This window comes from Lissotriton helveticus, chromosome 5_1 (genome assembly GCF_964261635.1).
Source record: "Lissotriton helveticus chromosome 5_1, aLisHel1.1, whole genome shotgun sequence".
NCBI lineage: Eukaryota > Metazoa > Chordata > Amphibia > Caudata > Salamandridae > Lissotriton > Lissotriton helveticus.
The window spans coordinates 844,787,971-844,810,419 of NC_136065.1; the positions used below are offsets into that span (position 1 = coordinate 844,787,971).

General features: G+C 43.2%; 1 protein-coding gene across 1 annotated transcript in view; it reads left to right on the forward strand.

Moving 5' to 3' along the window:
- Nucleotides 1-22,449, forward strand: part of LOC144754957 (uncharacterized) — a 353,897-nt gene that overhangs the window by 328,041 nt on the left and 3,407 nt on the right. Inside the window, exon 4 of the mRNA XM_078643321.1 lies at nucleotides 21,532-21,642. The gene's annotated coding sequence lies outside the window, so the exon portion shown is untranslated. The remainder of the gene's footprint in view (nucleotides 1-21,531; nucleotides 21,643-22,449) is intronic.

A 22,449-nucleotide genomic window follows, 5' to 3' on the forward strand; every position in this document is an offset into this window, starting at 1 on the left:
ATTGTTTGAAAAACTGGAAACTAAAATGTAATCTATAAAGGAGGAGCATCCCCGACCTTTAAAGGTTGGAGTAAGTGACCCGTCTTTTTCTAGGCCAATTAAATTGATGGTGTGTTCTAGGGCATGAGTTCTTAATAAGTTACTGAAGACTGTCCCCTCAGCGGTATGTTCAAAGTGTGGTTCCTTCTCAGCTGGGCAGGAAGACCAGTCTGCATTTACGGGAAACAAGTTTGGGCATAGGTGGCAATTTAAATCACTAATACAGTGGGTTCTACAGCCCCTTTCCTGTGTTCTGACTCCTGCCTAAGTCTATAGTCTAATTCCTGGGGTGCCGCATTATTTCCTTTTACCGGCCCTGTGTTGTAGATGTTAAATATCATCAACCTGAGTCCATGACCTATAAATTTTGCCGCCTGGAGAGTATGCGACGACCAGGATGGAAGTGTCCAAACTCCTTCCAGATTTAGATCTACGTATAGTGCTAGGCCTCCCATTGCTCTTCCAGATCTAGCTTCTTGTGCCGGTATGAAAAAACATTTGTAGCCCGGTATTTGGAAGGGGGAACTATCGATCGCCCAGGTCTCCTGCAAACGTATTATTTGGAACCCACTTAAATAATTCCGCCATTGTTTATTATTGAATTTCCCCGCCAAACCTGCTACATTCCAGGACAATATTTTTAGCCCTCCCTCGGTTGGTTGTTCGCCCTTTACCCTCGAGTTCTCCAAAGTAGGACCATCCCTAATTGGTGACAATCCCCTTTGTATCCCTTGTCCATGCATTGATGGGATTGCTCCCATCCCCCTCTGCTTGTATTTCCCCAGTGCTCCCTGTGGGATGGGTTTATCACCCTCCTTCTCAAGTGTATAATCAGTTTCGTCCGCCATCCTATTTAGTCAGTCATTCTCGTCAAGGGACAGTAAGGGGCTGAATCTGTTAGTCCAGTGTGCCAAGCCGTAATCTTTTGGAGCCAGACCATCCAGGGTATAGTTCCTCGGCCTGGTCCCGTTTGGGGCCATTCCATTTCAGCCAAAAGTATACCTGGGATCGTGTGTGACACGTTCTACCGGGTAGAAATATCCTAATGGCAATGGTCTTATGGTGCTTGTCTGATTCATGGTGCAACTTTTAAATATGTATTCCACTAGCCTGGTATCTCTAAAATTCACTATAATACAGTTGCCCACCTTGTCTTTACTCCTACTACCTATCCAATTCACCCTTCTAACATGGATGATCTCCCCACTTTTCTTGCCCGGTAGTGGCCTATTCAGATTTAACCAATTAATTATCTTATTTTTTAGTTCTGAATGAGACTCTTTCTGCTCAGGCTTAAGTTCTGGTTCCCCCACCAATACAACTACATAGGGGCAAGCTTCAGGTGGTACATTTATAGTGGGTATGAGGTTGGTAGTCCTTCTATTCATCTCCCATCGTATATGATGTGTTTCTGCCAATTTGAGGGTTAAGGGATTACTAATTTGTGTTTGCGACGTTGTTAATTGACTCTGCCTCTTGTCTGAGACCGTGTCCCCTACTTTCTGCTTATTACCCACCACCACCTGTGTTGAGGGGTTAGGGGGAGCATTTATTTGTGTGATAGTGCATTGTTTATTACTAACACAGTTATTATTTGTAAGGAGCTGAAGATCTGAAGTAATATATGCCGGAACAGAGTTGCTTATTTGACTGGTATTTTTAGTGGCGCCCTGTGTCCTTCCCTGCTTATTTAATTCGTTTATAATTTTGTCTAGCCTGCTGACTAATGGTTTGATGTGGCTAGTAATAAGCAGCTCCAGGTGGTTTTGGAGCTCTATCACTACTTGGGCTATCAACCCCGGCGGGACTGACTGCTGTGTTGCTTGTACTTCACTCACCTCCTCCTCAATACTTTTTGGTTTGGGAATGGGGGGGCTTGTTTTTGCTTTCCTAGAATAACACTTCTTGGGCCCCGCTCTTCTTATTCTACTAGTAGGGGCTTTTCTATCAGCCAGGGGTATTACAGTCTCTATGTCAACTACCAACTGGGCACAGGGAATATCATGCGAAGTTGATTCCAAAATGACATGTGGGGGAACAACCATTATCTCCTTATCGTTGACCTGTGAGGGGGTGGATGAAACGGTAGTTGGTGTTAAAGATAAGCGTCTCTCCGTGCGCTCAATCTCACCGGACACTGCACCAATAACTTTCCTCAAGATAAGGTCAATTGCAGTAGGCTGAGCATTATGAGGCAATGATACATTAGGCTCAAGCACTGTTATTCTGGGTGTAAGAGGGATATGAGGTTTGCCCCTTGTTGAGCGGGTTTTCACTTTGCTAGCCATATTCAAGAAGATCAATCTAGCAAGGCTAGGCCACTTCTGTTAACACACAGGAAAATACCCGTACTTTTACCAGGGCCTCCTCCCTCAATTATGAAGCATATACTTAATCTCCCCTTCCGCCCTCACCATTGGCTTACGTGTCAGAAACCATATATCCCAGTCCAGAGTTTCATATAATCCGGGTCTTCTTATTTTCTAGTTGCAGCTGGGTACAAAGTTTTCACTACCCCAACTCATCCAAGGGGGGTGGCCCGGCCAGGCCTCGGACGGCCACAGACGGCCCGCCCTTTGCCCGGGCTTAGCCCGCGCGCGTCCCGCATTGCGCGAGCTCATGGCGTTGATTAAGGAATTGTGGGAGGGGCTAACGAGCCTCAGGTGCTCCCTTTTGGCATTCCCAGGGAATGCTGGTACTCGCAAAAAACACAGTTGATGGACAGAATGTAGAACAATGTCAGACATTCACCCCAGTGTACTCGCAGTCCGCCTGCCTACGGACTAGCTTGAGTGGCAGGTGGGGTGCGAGATCAGGTGGCATCCTCTCGCACTCTGAACCCCCGTCAGGTACTTCAGGCAGGAATGGCAGGGCAGCCCCCACCGCTGAGCAAAATCCAGCGCTTAAGCCCAGCACAGCGCAGCGGCACTTATGATTCAAATTCGTAATTCATATTCTGTGAATAAGGGCGTATTAACTCATTCAGGTGGTATTGAATAATTTTAACAACCTTGTTTAAATATAAACACATTGTTGTGATAAGTGTACCAACCACCAGTACTCTCTTAATTTTCATTGTACCCTAATGCACATAATGTATTAACCAGATTTTCTTTTTCTGGTATGCCAAAGTGGGGCAATTTGTGTTAAAACATTTGTTCACACAGCTTAAAGTAATTTATATCTTTCCTTTTTTTCCATTTTAACAACATTATCTCCATGCGGGCTTCAAAGTTGTAAGTAGTTAGTTCACATATAGAACTAGAAATAAGAAAGGTCCTTACTAGCTACTAATTCAACGGGACATGGCATGTAATCTTTTTTTTTTTTTTTTTAGAGTTACACCGTTATCTAAATAAATTGTGTGCAAAAATAAAGATGAAATCAACTATTACTATTGTTTGTAGAGTAGGCTATAAAAACCTCTTTGAAGATGATGCGTAGTCAATTTTTAAGCTATTGGGCTCTGTACTGCTCATTAAGACTATGCACCTAGATTCCAGTCTTAAAATAACAGGTGTATTTGTAAAGCACACGTTCAGGGTATCTTGGTGCTGAATAACAGATTTTTATTGTTACCCAACTCAAAGGTACTTATTGTTTAGACCTCAGAATGATGAAAGGCTGGGTGCACCCGCCAAGATTTGAACCTCTGACCATGTGGTCAAACCCAGGCCCCTACAGTGGACGCATTAGTCCACTTAGTCTTCTCAGGTGGGATTCTTCCCCCCCCCCCATTGCTTATTCTAGGCACACAATCAATTACTGAATATCATAGAAGTTCAACATTCCCTTCATGGTGGTATTTATGTAAGTGGCTATGGGATTGTGTTTATCCAGCATGTGTGATGGCACTAACATATTGGATAATGTGTTTATGTGCTTGTAAATTGTGCTGCCAATATTCTTTTTAGGACATGGACATACCAAAATGCACACCACATATTTTGTTTTGCAGCTCAGATTTCGCATGATCTTTTTTGGTTGCTTCTGATTGGAGAGGAACAATTCCATACAATCCTTGCTGTATTAACAGGCACAGCATTTTTTGCATCCCTTAAAACCCTTCTTACGGGGAACCATTCTTTATTTGGGTCCTTTGTGCTGACTTTTTACAAGATGACCTCTCATAGATCTTCACTTTCTGGGGCCAGTTGAGCAGTCTGTTAGGTACTAAGCTTCCTATAACAGGATGGCATGTGATAATTTTCCATTTCCTACAAAGTATATTTCTTACCATATTTTGGTTTGTGTTTGGGGTAATTATTATTCATGGTCCCTGATCATTTGTATCCTTCTCGTTCCGACCAAATATTAGTGTCTCTCTACTTACTGAATGTGCTATGTATGTTGCGCTTTGTATTGTGTTTTCCTCATAGCCTCTCTTAACTAGTTTGTTGTAGATATTATTTTACTCCGTCTTAAAGGCTACAGGATTACTAAACATGTGTTTTGCCCTAAACTGTTTGCAGTAACTTATATTCTGTTTCAATGAATGGGAACGGATGTGATCAGCATGTAGAATGTTTTTTTCTTGTATTTCCTTCCTCTGCGCAGATGTTTCAATTCCATCCCACCCAGTTACTGGATTAATATTCTAGAAAGACAACTTCCATCCTGCTTAGAGTGGCTGTGAAATTCAAATTCAGATTGTTTATTTTCTTCAATAAACAATTTGGTCTTAAGTTCCGTGCCATTCCATCTATGAATCAAACCCATAATATATCTTCCTCCATGATCTTCTGATACTCATATCAGATACCTGTTCTTCCTACCAGCCTATGTGTAAATTTGCATAGCTGGCGTGAAACAAGTGCCCGTAGCAGTACATTGTAATAGCCTGTACTACTGATTGTCAAATAAAAAATGTTCTCTGCTAAACATAGATGCATCATTTTCAATAGCTTAGGATTGTGCCTTTACCGAGTCATAGGTCTTGATTTCAGAAAATGATCAGTTCCATGTAATTCGTCATCAAGATATATATACTCCTATACAATAGTGAACAGAAGTGACGTTTGCTCCTACTGGATGCGATACATACATTTGAGAAGTTTAACAAAGGTTCCTAATATGTAATCAATATATGTTGAAAAGTTCTCCAAGATCCTACTTTTGGGTGAAATGATAGGTCTCCCTTGGGAGAGTTCCCTATTTCGAGTACTTTAAGGTAACACATATAACACAGGAACCATGGAGTAATCATTTTTCAAGCGATTACACTTTTCATACATAATTAAACCCTGGTCATGCCAGTCTTGCAGATTTCAGCCCATTTTTAATTTCTGCTGTAGATACTTGTCATGATCTATTTTCTCATAAAATGTTTGATCGCTCTATTGTCTTTCCGCCTCCCTTAGTTATAGGTCATTGGCAAAAATCACACAGTTCTCACACTTATCTGTGGGTTTCACAATCATTTGAGCTTCTTTACTGTATCAATATATTGTTTGTTGTAATTGTTATGTTTATCAGTTTCTGATGGTATACTTTTAAGTCATTTAATATGAGTTCATAAAAAATATCTATAGAGTCTTGTGAAATTCGAGATATCTATTTCAACTTGGGATTCAAATTAATATTAGCCTAGCCACATATATCCAGCCCTGTAGCCCACATGTCTATTGGTGTCCTCTGTTCGTTGGTGTATTTTCTTTCTAAACCGTCAAGTACTTGTATTAAATCCAAGCCTCTAATTTGTACATTTTGCGAAGATTGATCCTGTTGGTAGAAGTAACCTATCTGTTTTTTTCTCATTCAGGATGCAGTGTTTGTTCAATTTCTATTTATGAATACATTTAAAAATATCACCTCATGTCTGTACATAATCAAAACATGTTTGTAGACAGAAACACTGACAAGTGAAGGAATCCTTATCTCAGCTTTTGTCAGAGTTTTTGTTACTCAGGTTGATTATGGTATTTTCCTCTATTGTACCCATTAATGTTGAATTATCAGCATTTGCCCCAGTGGCGTAACAAACCTTGAGGGGGCCCCCCTGCAGGGTACGTGAAGGGCCCCCCTCCGGACTCAATCTAGAGCTCCCCAGCAGAAGTGTGGTGCTGACGGGGCCCCCTGGAGGATGAGGGCCCCCCCCCGCACCACGGGGGCTGCAGGGGCCTCTGTAATGCCTCTGATTTGCCCCAATAGCACTGTTTTGCTTTTTTTTATTTACATTACTGGACTTCAACTGTTATCTTGTATTTGGCACTATATCCTCCACTTCTTGATCTCCCTTTTCAACTTTGTGTCTCAGTCCTCCTTGTGTTTGTTGTGACACCGGTTGTTTGTTTAAGTGAATCATGCAAAATTCCACAAACAAATACACTTTTCTATCTTTGTTATCGTTTGGTATTTCATCTTGCATGTCGGTGTCCATTTCCAAGTTCAAATGCTGTTGTTGACGATTCTTGCCTGCTGCAATTACATTGAATTAAATCTTTCCATATTTGGTTGAACATTTTATCAAATGTGTGCATGTTATCCGTTTCATATTAATTGTATCTAGTATATACTTCTCAATCATTTCTTTCTAATATCTTAGATTTTTGCTAGTCTAGATCTTGTTTTTAAAATACTCACTAGAACATTGCCCTTTTCTTGTGATAATTCATTATTCAAAGCAGTTATTTGTTTCAATACTTTTTCTCTATCTATATTACACCAAAATATTTAGCATATCCCTAGAGGCTGTCGCATTGTTGTGTTCCCATCCCCATAGCATTTCGGGATTAACACTATTCAGAATCCATGGGGGATTCTATCCAAAGGGAAATAATATTTTTCCACTATTTGGTCATTTAAAACTTGCTTAACTTTTCTGACCTTTTAGCTTTTTGGGTAAGGTTCACTTGCGTGCAAGTTGGGACTCTAGGTTTACAGTTTTCATCAGGGTTATCTGATTCGTCAAACACATTTGAAGCTGCTTCTTGTTGCTACTTCTTCCCTATGCCTTCTAACATTTTTGTGGCAAAATAGTAATATTTTTTGTATTATTGATCACCTCGTCACATGTTTGTATGATGCTCAAATTATAGCCATCCATATTCGTTATCTTCCCCCACTGAAAGTCTATAAACAGATATGCCTGTGATAGATGTATGAAAAGACCTTGGAGCCTTATAAATTCAGACTCATTTGCAAGTCATTTCTTGCCACCAGTTTATGCTCAAGAGCAGTCACTTGCCAAACGGGTAGATAATTTAAACATAGCAATTATAAACTCTTTAGACCATTGTGCTCCATTGAATACCAAAAAAGCCAACCAGCGACCCACCGTCAGAAATATGGTACTCGCCTGAACTCAGAACGATGAATGAAGAGAAAGTGTAAATCTCTGGAACATAGGTGGAGACATTCCAAAAATGCATTAGACAGACTAACATACAAAGAGGAAATAAATAAATATCACAAAGCGCTCAAGCAAACAAAGAAAGAATACCATGTGAAAAAGATTGAAGGAAATAGTAGCTCATCTAAGACATTTTTAAAATAGTGAAAGAACTTGCCAATCCGACCGTTCAATCCCAAGTGCTTACCTCCTCTGTAGCCCACTGTGCGGAAGTCAGTGACATATTTAACGATAACATTTCTAAAATCTATTCAACATTTAAGAAACAACCAGCATTAGAGGAGCCAAATTGGGAATCTCTGGGAACTCATCAGAATGTAACCTCACATTTAAAATTATTTGAAACTATTACACACGAACAAGTTTGAGAAATTAGTAAGACAGAAAAAAATCTGGATCCCCTCTGGAACCATGTGTTCATTTTATTTATTCTTTTTTCGCAACTATACTATGCCCTTACCTAGCACAGATATTCAATCTATCATTAGGCGAAGAAGTGTATATGGATTTGTGGAAAAAAGTAATTGGTATTTCTCCTGACAAAAAAAAGCTGGCATGGATGTTTCCATTCTTTCTCACTATCGGCCAATCTCTCAGCTTCCTTATATGTCTAACATTTTGGAGAAATTGGTCAACGCACAACTGATCACTTATCCGGCGAGTAACGATCTCTTGGGCCCCTCTCAAACAGGCTTCAGAGCTAAAAACAGTACAGATGCCACACTCTTAGCTGTGTTTGACAACATCAAACTTTTGGTGAATCAAGGCAAAGCTGCTTCCCTGATCCTAATGGACTTGTCAGTGGCATTTGATACTGTATCACATAGACTTCTGATGAAAAGTGGACTTCACTCTAAAACTCTTCAATGATTTAGCTCTTTCCTAAGAAACAGAACTCAGACATTACAGCTAGGCCCTTTTACATCTTGCCCAACAACAGTCAAATGTGGAGTCCAACACTTTTTAATGTGTATGTTTCGCCCCTGGCTAGGATTGTGAAAATAATGGAGATTTGACATCTGCGCTTAAGGGGATAATTCACAGTTGATGATAGCTATAGAAATAAAGAAAGATATGAGTACAAACTGGTTAATTGTTTATCAAGACCACAAACTGGATGACTAAGCATTGTCTAAAACTGAATGCTGAGAAGTCAGAGATTCTACTTTTTGGGTGGGCCAATCTGATCTGGGATTCCTCATGGTGGCCTACCCCACTGGGAATTGCACCAGAGTCCAAGAAGGTAGCGAAAAGTCTAGGAGTCCTTTCAGATAATTCATTATCTATGCTAGAACACGTAAAGGCCACTTTTGTCAAATGTTTTGCTATTTTAAAATTGCAAAGGAGACTTTTTAAAGTGGATTCCTGACAACTTGAGAAAAAACATTGTTCATGCTTTCAAAACAAGAATACTCGACTATGGGAACACATTATATGTAGGCATGGCAGCCTGTCTGTTTTCACGATTGCAGGTTACTAAGAATGCAGCAGCCAGATTGATGAGCATAAGGTCAGATTCAGTTCAGCATCTGCCTGTCTGGAGACTTTACATTGGCTGGTGATGTGTCGAAAAGCAAAGTTTGCTTCACAATGGCCCTATTATTCTGCAAGGCAGAGTATAATTCTTTTAGCCTTCATGTGAGCTGAGATCCCATAATTTTACATTAGCACAAGACGAATAAAGAAAGTCAGAAAAGGAGGCTGCTCATTTTTATATCAGGTAGCTGTACAGTGGAACAAACTACCCATAGACCTACATCTCATCAAAGATCATCTGGGTTCAGGTAAAAGTTTAAAATATGTTCTTAAGGACATAATGATGCTGGTGCCACTACTACTGTATGCCTCAAGAAATGCTAGGGAGCGTTGCTAGTGCTGTACTATCCCAATAGATGAGTGAAATGCTTTATAACAAATGTGAATAATTAAAAAAAAATATATATATATATATATATATATCACCTATTGGCGATAGCCAGTAGATGTTATTATTATTATTATTATTATTAATATTATTATTATTATTATTATTGTTATTACTATTATTAAATATTTAAAGAGCACACAGCTGCCCATATGTGGGCTTCCCAGCACTGACAGCATTAAGTGAGAGCATGTGGGGATTTTACATTGCTTGGGAGAAGGTAGTTATAATCAACTTTTCCCATAGATGAAGCATTTTGTTTCACTAATAACTTTGTTGCCATTTAATGAATCTTCATGAAATTTTCAAAACTAGCATGCAGGTTAGTTCAGCTGCTGTCTGGAAAGTTTTGGGGTGATTCATGAAGTAGGGGTCGAGAGAAAGGGGGTCCCAAAACAATTTTTGCCTATGCAATGGGTATTTTGCAATCTTTAAACACTTCTACAGCCCAAACTGCTGAACTGAATTGCACCAAATGTAGCAGAAAGGTAGTTGTTGGTCTACAAAGAGCCCTATTTGTTATTTGGTATAAATCAGTTCAGTAGATACCGAGTTATTAAAGGGAAACAAATGTATATATCTAGGGACGCAGACCCTTTGCGGATACCACGGGTACCAGTGAATCTAAAGCACAATGGGCAAAAAACTTTGCCCACTCACACACCATAACCCCACCACGCACGTCCAAAGGCCTTGCACAGTGTGGGGTTGGGTGTTTGTGGGGAGGGTCATACCCTGAAGCCAACCCCGTTCAGGCATGCATGGATGTGGTTGTATTAACGTACTGTAAATATATATTAACTATAGAAATTCACTGAAAAAAACAAAGGTTACAGGGAAGTTACAGTTAGGTTCACGTTTTACCCGCACAAAACCATATAAATTCAGCAGTTCTAGTTATACTTATTTGAAGAACCCATAACGTGTGCTGTTAAGTAACTTTAGGCTACAAGTTATAGTTTCTTAACATAAGAAGTATAACTTTAACTGCCGACTTTCTATGGTTTAGTGTTATTAAAAAGTGAACCTAACTAAAACGTCCCAGTAACCTTTGTTTTTTTCTGTGAATAAATATATATTCCCTACTGGTGGTTTCCGGTAAGTAGTTTTATTTGCAACCTAGTTTCCATAGGAAGAGGTCATTTTCAGCTGCCTACTTCAGATGGAGTCTGGAAAGTTTCGGAATGAGAAAAAAGGGGGTTCTCAAACATGTTTTTCCTATGTTACTTCACATAGGACCTTTGAACAATCCTACGGCCTGAACTGCTGGACGGAATTACACCAAATTTGGCAGGAAGCCAGGTCTTTGTATGCAGATCGTGTGTTATGTAATGTGGTGTAAATATGTTCAGTAGTTTGAGAGATATTAAGCAAAAAACAGATTTGTATGTCTGGGGACGCAGATAATTCGCAGATCTACCCGCAAATTATCCCCAAATCTGGAGGTAAAAGGAAGACTCTTATTGGCTCGCCGCAGGTTGAAAGAAAAGTTGCAGCTGACATTTTGTTTACACACATTGGCTTTATGCGGTGAAAATACACTGTAAAACAGATAGAAGGGGGCAGTATACAGGTATATTGACCCCAGAGGATGCCTAGAGGGGTCCCTGAGGGACCCTTCCCACCATAAAATTTAGTTTTATTTTTTATCGCTGTATTTTGCTATCTGCAAATCTTCCTTGAACTTTGGCCCTAGTAGGAGAACAAACATTGACATTCACTGATAAAACCAAAGGTTACAGGGTCATTATAGTTACCCTGCCTTGTTGCCCATACAAAACCTTGGAAATTCAGCAGTTATAGTTATACATATAGTTATACTTATCTGAAGAAACAATAGCTTGTGCCTTTAAGTAACTTAAGGCAATGAGTCATAGTTTCTTAACATAAGTATAACTATAAGCAACCATGGTCCGGTGTGCAGGTAACAGCGGTGGGGTGGTGGGGCTGTGCAAGGGGGGATTTCGAGGGACGATGCAGAGGGAAAATTAATTATTTATTTAATTTTCCCTCTGCATCATCCCTCGCCCCCCTTACACCGCCCCACCACTGTTACCTGCACGGAGTATAACTATAACTGCTGAATTTCTATGGCTTTCTATGGGTAAAAAGCAGCTTAGCTGTAACAACCCTGTAACCTTTCATTTTATCAGTGATATGATACATACATAGATAGATAGATAGATAGATAGATAGATAGATAGATAGATAGATAGATAGATAGATAGATAGATAGATAGATAGATAGATAGATAGATAGATAGAATAATTATTTAGATATATACTTTATGGCTCCTTAATTTTTGAGCACCGATTACATTCTGCATGAGGTATTGATAAGGGTGCTCCTGTACATTCCACTGGTAACTTTTATCACCACAGGCTCATAATGCTCTTCTTCAAGACAATAGCCATAAGCATATATTTACATTGTCACAAGTGGCATAGCTGGTTACAACCTTCATGGGAAGTTGGGGTCAGCATGTTTTTCTTTCATAGACTTGGAACTCTGTTTCTCATTTTTCAATGACCAACTCTCTGGCAGTAAGACTTTTTCTAGTTCTGTTGTGACTTCTGGAGAGTGCATATGCAAATTAAACATTTCTTTTCTGGTATCTCCACTTCCTTCCCACAAATATCCTCCTTCACATTCTTGAGTCCTTCCCTTACTCATAGGCCCTCTTCCTAAAGTCGGCTGCAACACCCAAGGCTATAAGTAAGCTAAGTACTTCCTCTTATTGCACACCCTTTGTGCTGAAGCTTTCAGGTAGACTTCTTGAATTCCAGTAAGCAAAGAGGAGGTGCGATTGCCTGCAGGGGCTCAAATCAGGCTCCTCAGATGACCCATACTCAGTGCAATTTATAGATCCCTTTCTCCAAGCATTACAGACTGATTATTAGCTCTTGTCTTGGACGCTTGGTAGATGGGTTTAATCCAGTTTTTTGAACAGTAAGCAGGTTAACAAAGGGCTGCTGCCAAGCCAATTCTCAGGGCCTTGGCAATTTAGGAACACCAGTGGGATATGTGAAACTACTGTTGCGTTTGGATCCCCATGAACTGGGTACTACTGCAAGATCAGTGAAGGCCAAAGTGCCACCTTTTCAGGCTTTTACTTCCAAGAGAAACAATATCAAACAGTCAAGATTTACCCTACAAGAGTGAGGTAGATTTAGAAACTCAGATGCAGGTAACACAAAATTACAAAATAAAAATATGAATTTTGTCTAATCAGAGCTATGCGTTAAAAAAAAAAATCAAGAATGTGATATGCCAATAGGTCTTGCTTTCTAATATGAGTGCCAAGCAATTGGGGTTGACAATGCTTGCTTCTACACGATTGCTAAAAAAAGTGAAAATAACTGGACGAAAATCCGCACAGGCCATGTAATAGGATTAGCATTGGGAATACATATGTAGTCCCCACTGACGGGTCTCTGAGGTACAGCCCCAGATGTGAAATGCCGTCTTTTAAAAAATTGCTTGCAAAAAGACAGAGAAGCAAAACTCCCCAAAGTCAACTGGGTCCCCGACTAGGGACAGTGAAGTTTATCTCCCATCAATAAATACCTTAGTGTGGGCAGAATTAGAAAATATATTATCGGTGGCTTGGCACCTGGCGAACATGGCAGCGCCGATGTGAGGCTCCTGGACCGGCACGGCGGTGACACGCTCAAGGACCGAGTAGCTTGAACTTTTTCGAAGTCTCTAGCGGAGGAGTTGTTGCCCACAAGGATGCTGCACCTCCTGAACGGTTTACTGGTACTTTTGGCAATATTTCTTTAATTACGAGCGCATCAAGGAGGTCACGCACGGAGGGCCGCCATTTTGTATACTGCAGCGCGAAGCGAGCGCTCTCCTTTCTCTACATGCAGCGCTTCAGTCAAGCTTTTTAAAAAATGCAGCAGAACGCTTATTGGGCTATTGTCGGGTTTTGTCAGATAGTTAGTAGCCCAACATAGAAACGCACTTGCCACTAACCTTTGTTTGTCTTGCCAGCAGGGACCACAGCTTGAAGAGAAACCTCCCAGTTCCCTCAAGCGCCAACTCCCCCAACGTGATGTACACAATTAGGAAAGATCGCACTCCGGGGAAAAGGGAAGGGGACAAAATAATAAAGGTCACCGCTGATAGGGCACCCCTCTCGGTCTGGTCTCAGGTGAAAGTTCTCTGAACCCAGGACAGCTAGTGAGACAAAAGAAGAGCTTGTTTACTGTAAACAGTGAGGTTGTTTCTTCCTCGTGAAACAGGACTATTACTAAGAAACACTTACTAGATGCTCAGCAATGTTAGGGCTATAATCACTCCCACAATCACATCGACTGTAGCACGAATATCCGTTAACAAAATCCACCTGTTGATTCACAGCTCCCGATAACGTGCCTTATCAGTAAAGATTTTGGGCTTTGGAAAGTCTCGGGATTGTTCCTTAGGGAGGGGGGGCGCTCGGTAGTTTAAGTCACTACGGATTGCATCTAGCGAAAAATGTACTCTTCATGTGCATAGAAGGCGCCAAACGAAAGTAACAAGAAATGAGCGAGATCAAAGGAGCAGTTTTGATAGCACAGCTGCGCTATCTAAATCCCTATCTCCTACCTCGCCAGCGGGAAGGAAAGCGTCCGCGGAACTCCTGCGTCGTCCTCTCAAGCGGGAAGGAAAGCATCCGCAGAACTCCGGCGTCGTCCCCTCAAGCGGGAAGGAAAGCGTCCGCGGAACTCCGGCGTCGTCCTCTCAAGCGGGAAGGAAAGCGTCCGCGGAACTCCGGCGTACAACAGGCTCAGTCAGGGGAAACAGGAAGGATTGACAAGCACCCACCCCTTCCTGGGAGGCGCTTATGTACCACATCCGTTAGCGATCTCCGGACCGCCTAAGCCCAGGGGGTTCTGGGAGATGTAGTGCGGCTGTTTACACAACACCTTGTCTTGCAAGGGTCTTTGCTGCTCGAAATCGCTACAGAGCCCCCTCTTAAGGACCGCCGACTCGGCGGTCGACCGGGTTTACTTGGATGGGTCTGATGGAACTGCTCTAACAGATCAGGGCAATGGAGGTTCTGCTCAGGTTCCCAAGTTCTGTCCTCGACCCCAAAGCCTTTCCAACTCACTAGGTACTGCACTCTACCTCGGTGTATCCTAGAGTCCAACAGCTCCTGCACCTCGTACTCCTCCAAACCCTCAACTAGTACCGGGGGAGGGTGATCGGGCAATCTAGTGTCTAGGGGACAGGGTTGGAGCAGGGACACATGAAAAACAGGGTGTATGTGCCACGAGCGGGGAATAGCTAGTCTCATTGCCACGGGATTGATGACTTCCTCCACACTATAGGGGCCTATGTATTTAGGCTTCAGTTTGTTGATGCCCCTAAGGTGAATATGTTTGGTGGATAGCCACACCTTGTCTCCCACTTGGTAGTCCGGTTCCTGACTGCGTTTTTTGTCAGCGAAGCGTTTCTGGGAAGCCTGAGCGGCCGACAAGTGGTGTTTCGCATCTAGTCTAACCGCCTGTAGGTGAGTATGATTTTCTTGCACACTAGGAAGATTGGAGGTAATAGGCCATTCGAAGGGTAGAATGTTAGGATGATAACCCAAAAGGCAGAAGAACGGGGAGCAACCCAAGGTCGAATGGTCGGTGTTGTTATACGTGAACTCAGCCAACCATAAGAGGGTAACCCAGTCCGTGGAGTTCTGAAGGGTAAAACAACGCAAGTATTGTTCAACAGTCTGGTTGAGGCGTTCTGTTTTACCATCCGTCTGGGGATGATAACTCGTCGAGAGTCTGGCGTCTATGTCCAAAGTCTTACACAAGGACTTCCAGAAACGGGAAGTGAATTGCGACCCTCTGTCCGTGATGAAGACACTCGGAATGAGCCCTGATGAGATGTTGTAACACCACAAGTGCCAGTTCTGCAGACGTCGGTAAACCCTCCAACGGCACAAAGTGACCCATTTTGGTCAAATGGTCCACCAACACCAGGATCACGGTTTTTCCTTGACACAAGGGCATTTCCACTATAAAGTCCATGGACACCATGTGCCACGGTTTGGGGGGGATAGGTATGGGGCGGAGCAGCCCCGTCGGCCTGGTATGTCGCGCCTTGCTCTGGGCACACACAGAACAGTTTCTGATGTATTTCTTGGTGTTGTCTCTCAAGGAAGGCCGCCAGAAGGAACGTTCTATCGTGGCTATGGTTTTGTACACACCCCAATGACCTCCTAACACGGAGTCGTGTGCCCACTTCTGGATTTGGAGATGAAGACCGGGGTCAGGTACGTACAAAGCGTGACGATAGTACAACAGCTCATCTTTCTGTGATCGCCACTGGGGCTCTTCCTGGGGCCATGCTTCGACCTCGACATCCGCCAATGACACTTTGATATCCTCAAGAAAGTCCGAAGATGTGAGCAAGGCAATTGTGGGTCTCGGAAAAGCCTTTTCAGACAAGATGGAGGGTGGCTCGATCAATAGTCTGATGGTCACGGATGTCCAGGTTCCGGGAGAGGGCGTCGGCTTTTCCGTGTTGTGGACCGGGTCGGTACTTGATGATAAAATCATAGTCCAAAAAAAAGAGAGTCCATCGGAGTTGTCGAGGTGTTAAGGCCTTGGCTGTTTTCAGAAACAGCAAGTTCCGGTGGTCAGTGTAGATTTCGATGGCGTGACGGGCTCCCAACAGGTATTGTCGCCACTCCTCGCACCCTTTTTTGATGGCTAATAGCTCCTTGTCAGTGATAGAGTAATTGACTTCACTAGGGCTCAGTTTCTTGGAATAGTAGGCCACCGGGTGGATTTGTCCTGTTGTAGGATGTCTTTGTGACAGGACCCCTCCCAAGGCGTATTGGGACGCATCGGTTTCAAGGATGTATGGGAGCTGGGCATCAGGATGACGTAAGATGGGAGCTTGGGTGAACCTTTCTTTCATGTATTGGAATGCTTGTTCAGCTTCTTCGCTCCATACGAAAGGAACATTCTTTCGTAACAGACAGGACAGGGGATGGATTATTCTGGAGAAATCTTTAATGAAACGCCGGTAGTAATTTGCAAAGCCTAAAATAAAAAACTCTGCACGGATTTGACGCACTGAGGGGTCTTCCATCTTGTGATGGCCTCCACCTTACCGTTCTCCATCTGAAAGCTGTTGGCATTGATCACATATCCCAAAAAGGTCACTTCTTGAGCATGGAAGAGGCACTTTTCCAGTTTAGCGTATAACGAGTGGTGCTGTAGCCGATCCAGTACTTCTTTGACGTGTTCAACCTGTTCTTGGAGAGTAGGAGAGTAGACGAGGATATCATCGATGTAAACCATGCAGATGGTATCTAGCAATCCTCTCAATACCTCGTCCATAAAATACTGGAAGGCTGCCGGGGCATTGCAGAACCGAAATGGCATCAACCGGTACTCAAAAAGGCCGAACTTGGTCCGGAAGGCAGTCTTCCATTCGTCTCTATGTTTGACTCTGACTAAATGGTAGGCCCCTCTTAGGTCCAGCTTCGTAAAGTAGTGAGCCCCTTTCAATTGGTCCATTAGTACCGAAATTAAGGGTAGGGGGTACCGATTCTTAACCGGGATATTATTCAAGGCCCTATAATCGATACACGTTCTTAACTCGGCAGAGTCCTTCTTCGGTATTAAAAATAGGGGCGAAGAGGCTGGAGAAGTGGAGTGTCGAATAAAACCAGAAGCCAGGTTTTCCTCTATATACTTCTTCAGATACTGATTTTCTTTTTCTGTAAGGGCATAGACCCGACTGCAGGGAATGGCCGCACCAGGAAGTAGCTTAATGCAGCAATCATAGACCCGGTGTGGGGGTAAATGAGTTGCTTTCTGTTTATTGAAGAGAGGCTGAACCTCCGTGTATTCATCCGGCAAGGTGGTAGCACTACAAGTGCTGTCTGGTGCACATGCCGAGGCCAAATAACGTGCACAGGTGGGTTCTGCATTGACTTCTATGGACAATGAGAGAGGAAGCCTGCAGTGTTCCTTACAATAGGCAGAGGTCAAGGACACGGTACGAGCGGTCCAACTCACCGCAGTGTCGTGTAGGGTCAGCCAGGGCATTCCTAGGATTAGGCGAAACTGCGGTGCTGCTATCAAATCAAACTGGATATACTCGGCGTGTTCTGTCCCATATTGCATGCGAAGAGGTAAAGTATGCTTTACTACTGGTCCTGAAGTTAATGCGGAACCATCCACTGCCTTCACGTTCTCTGGTTCTTCCTTCTTCTCCCATTCGACCCCCAAAGAGGAAGCATACTCGATATCCATATAGTTTCCTGTGGCTCCGGAATCCAGCAGGGCATCCACTTGGGCGACGGTTTCCGAAGAAACCCACAAAGACACAGTCATGTTAATATGGGCCACAGCTGGCATTAAGGTGTTAGCGATTAATGAGGAGATCGAAGTACATCGTTCGTCCAACCCAGTGATCTCCTTCTGGTTCGGACTCTTCAGTTTTCTGACGCCTCTTTTGTTCCCAGAACGGCGGGTCTTCGTGGAGGAAGGTTTCTCTCCGGTTGTTGGGCCCCTGCCTTGTATTCTCTTATGAAATGACTGCCCTTGCCGCAATACAAACAGAGCTTCAGCTTCCTCCTGCGGTCACGTTCTTCCATCGTGAGGGGGCCCCGAATGCCACCTATCTGCATAGACTCGACCCCTTCTGCGGCTTTGGGTGGTTCTTCAGCTAAGGGTTTTGGTCTTGGGTACCATCCTCTTACCTCGCGCCGGCTCCTATCCCCTCGCCTTTCTAGTAAACGATGGTCCAATTGAACCGTTAGGTCAATCATCTCCTCACAGGTTGTTGGTAACTGGACAACTTGGGAAAGAACATCTTTTAATTCTCCTCTCAAGCCCTGGTAAAACAAGGTGATTCTCTTTGCCGGAGGCCAATCCGTTTCAACCACGAGTCGGTTGAAGGATGTGATGTAGGACAACAGATCCTGTGACCCTTGGCGTAGAGTAAGGAGTTTCTGATCTAGGGTCATCATGTGTGACTTGCGGTCGAACAATTTCCTCATTTCAGAGCAAAAGCCGGTGAACTGGTGAAGCACAGGATCGTTCCTTTCCATCAGGGGTATCGTCCAGCTTGCAGCATTCCCACCCATGTACGACATCATAAAAGCGGTTTTCGCAGCGTCATCTTGGAATACAGTGGGTTTGCAAAGGAAGTGGAGTCTGCACTGGTTCAAGAACATTTCAAATTTCTTGGGATCCCCGTAGAATCTTTCAGGAGGGGCCAAAGGTATGCCCGTGTTTTGTATGACATGGACGGTAGGTGTCGGGTTAGTGGAGGACGGGGAAATGGTAGTGGCTGTGAAGAACCCACCCTCTGATGTGGTCGGGGACGAGGGAAGGGGTGCAGGTTGCCCTGGTGGGGAAAGAGTCGCCTCCCTGATATAGGACCCAGCTCCAGGGCCTTTACGCGTGATACCTGCAACTTCTCTACGCATAGTGTTCATGTCTCGCTTCAGCTGCTGATTCTCTAACCTAGAAGCATGTACCTCTTGCTGTAGTGTGTTAAAGCTCTCAAGCAGTGAGGCTAATACCGCACCGGTATCCATGGTCCGGGCTAGGCGTCTAACTTGGGCTTGTCAATCTGTCGGGTTTTGTCAGATAGTTAGTAGCCCAACATAGAAACGCACTTGCCACTAACCTTTGTTTGTCTTGCCAGCAGGGACCACAGCTTGAAGAGAAACCTCCCAGTTCCCTCAAGCGCCAACTCCCCCAACGTGATGTACACAATTAGGAAAGATCGCACTCCGGGGAAAAGGGAAGGGGACAAAATAATAAAGGTCACCGCTGATAGGGCACCCCTCTCGGTCTGGTCTCAGGTGAAAGTTCTCTGAACCCAGGACAGCTAGTGAGACAAAAGAAGAGCTTGTTTACTGTAAACAGTGAGGTTGTTTCTTCCTCGTGAAACAGGACTATTACTAAGAAACACTTACTAGATGCTCAGCAATGTTAGGGCTATAATCACTCCCACAATCACATCGACTGCAGCACGAATATCCATTAACAAAATCCACCTGTTGATTCACAGCTCCCGATAACGTGCCTTATCAGTAAAGGTTTCGGGCTTTGGAAAGTCTCGGGATTGTTTCTTAGGGAGGGGGGGGGGGCGCTCGGTAGTTTAAGTCACTACGGATTGCATCTAGCGAAAAATGTACTCTTCATGTGCATAGAAGGCGCCAAACGAAAGTAACAAGAAATGAGCGAGATCAAAGGAGCAGTTTTGATAGCACAGCTGCGCTATCTAAATCCCTATCTCCTATCTCGCCAGCGGGAAGGAAAGCATCCGCGGAACTCCGGCGTCGTCCTCTCAAGCGGTAAGGAAAGCGTCCGCAGAACTCCGGTGTCGTCCCCTCAAGCAGCAAGGAAAGCGTCCGCGGAACTCCGGCGTTGTCCTCTCAAGCGGGAATGAAAGCGTCCGCGGAACTCCGGCGTACAACAGGCTCAGTCAGGGGAAACAGGAAGGATTGAAAAGCACCCACCCCTTCCTTGGAGACGCTTATGTACCACAGCCGTTAGCGATCTCCGGACCGCCTGAGCCCAGGGGGTGCTGGGAGATGTAGTGCGGCTGTTTACACAACACCTTGTCTTGCAAGGGTCTTTGCTGCTCGAAATCGCTACAGCTATAAAGAGCACCTCCTCTCTCAGTTGTTGTCTTTGGGAGCGCGGTGACCCTGCTTCACCTCAATTTGCTGTCAATACTGTGGTGATGTGGTCACAGCCGCCATTTTATGGAGCACCATTTTCAATTACAATAATTTTATAGTGCATGTCAGATTTGTGCGACAAAGGTGCATCTTCCATATTTGCTGCTTCTTTGCTTCTGGGATATGTTTTAAAACAATAATTTCATCTGTGTAGGCAAAGGCACACCAAGAACTTCTTCAATTCATCAAACAGACGTGTCTAAGGTGGTCCTTGCCATATCAAGTTTCCAGTTGTTACTAGAATGCAATTTACCTAAGCCTTCATCATAAAGGTATTTTTCTGTTCAGCCAATACATCCGATCAGCTGGCTTTTATCTTCCTCTGCTTACCCTCTCGCCCTCAAGTTGTATATGCGCCTCCTAAACTCTCTTTTACAAGTCGATGGGTAGAACAAAAGGTACTCTTTCTGCTACTTCAACACCAGAACACGTAAAAAATGCAAGGGTTTTTTCTGAACTATCTTGGAAAATGTAGGAGTTCTTGAAATGGACCAATGTAAATCAGATATGGATCCTGTACAGCCACCATCAGGAAAGCCAAATGTGAAACACCTTAAGAAGGACCCTTCATCGCCGCACAAACCGAATTCTCCAGTTTCAATGGAATTATTATTACAGAAAACAAGGGCCCTCAAGCCATTTGTAGAGGAAACTGACTCCAAATTTCAAGTCCTCTCGGATAACTGGTCACAGCAGGATGCTAGGCTTATAACAGTGGAACATACTGTCTCCTCTCTGGATGATGCTACTAAAAGTGTACCTTTTATGCATTCTCAAATATCGACACTACAAAAACAAGTCGAGGACCTCAAAAATCGTAATAGCAGAAACAATATATGCATATATGGTTTGGCAGAAGCGGTTGAAGGTACGAACCCTATCGACTTCTTTAAATCCTTTCTTCCCAAGATTCTACACTTGCCAGAAGATGTCACACTGAACATACAACAACCTCACAGGCTGGGCCGGGTTGCTACCAATACTTCATCTCCACAGCGGTAGAGAGGCGTCATCTTGTATTTTCTAGAGTATACAGATCTGTTAAAAGTCTTGGCAGCTGCTAAGGACATTCAACGAATTTCATGGTCTGGTGCCACACTATTTGTCGTACAAGATTACTCCAAAGCTACAGCGTCCAGACTTAAAGCTTTTCTCGATATGCGGCCAGATACGGCCTTTTTCATCCGTGCTTATTTAAGGTCACTTACAACAATAACACAACTTCATACGAAGACTGGTACGATTGCAAAGCTTCATCAATGCTCACAGGGCAGACTTCATGGACTTTTCAAGACCATCTTCTTCACATTTTACTTGACTTTCTTAATCCTTTAATTTGACTCACCATTTTCTCTTTGTTTTGCCATTTCCTCGCTGTTGTGTATCCTTGTTAGCTTTATAGATTAATGTTATCTTTGTTAACATTTGTTAATGATTTCAGCTGTTGCTATTTTCTTGTTCATTATATCAGTTATTGCTCAATTCATTATTCTTTTCTCTTCTTGCTTCCACAGTTATGTTCAAGTCTTGACGTGTTCCCCCCTGGTCCAGTTCAGTTCTCACTAGATGTCTCGTCTGTTCCATGTGGTTCCACCTATCCTCACATTTGTGTTCCCTTTTTGTAGGTATGTCATTCGTTCTCTTTTTTGTCTTTTTTTCTTTCCTATATTTTCTCTTGTTTTCCGAATACGGTGTCTCTCACATTTTTATCTTGTTTCATCTTCTTTCATGCATAATTTTACTTGTCACTATATTACCTATTCTGTCCAACTCTTTTCACTCTTATCGTCTATCTTTTACGCTCTCCCCTTCTCATGTTGGTATCTTCACTTTTCATCCCTGTTTTGGACACCCAACTTTTATACCTTTCTGTGTCTTGGATTTATAACATTCCTCTATTTCATTCTTTTCTCTCTTCTTACTCTACAATGCTATTGCAATGGGTTAGACTTTTGTATTACAAGTTTGAATCCTACTCTTTCTGATAGTCTATGTCTTTAAAGTTGATCTCATGGAACTTTAGGGGTCTAAACTCTCCCATCAAAAGACAGAGATTACTCACTCATGTAGATAAATTGGATGCAGATATTGTTTTTTTGCAAGAGACTCACCTCACAGAGGTTGAATCATTAAAACTAAAAAGAGGATGGGTGGGTGAAGTCTTTTCATCCCCAGGGGAAGGGAGATGTAATGGGGTAACAATTCTTTGCCGCAAATCACTCCGAATCACGTTTATGTCACAAGAATCAGATGCAGATGGCTAAATGTTAAATTGTCGTTAAAAGATGTTCCAGTTTCTCTTCTTAATGTTTATGCTCCCACATGTGGGGATACCTCTTTCTGGCCCACTTTGGCTAAGCACATTACCAAGTCCATGGATGAGAACTTTATATTAGCTGGTGACTGTAATCAGGTATTTGACCCATTTGTTG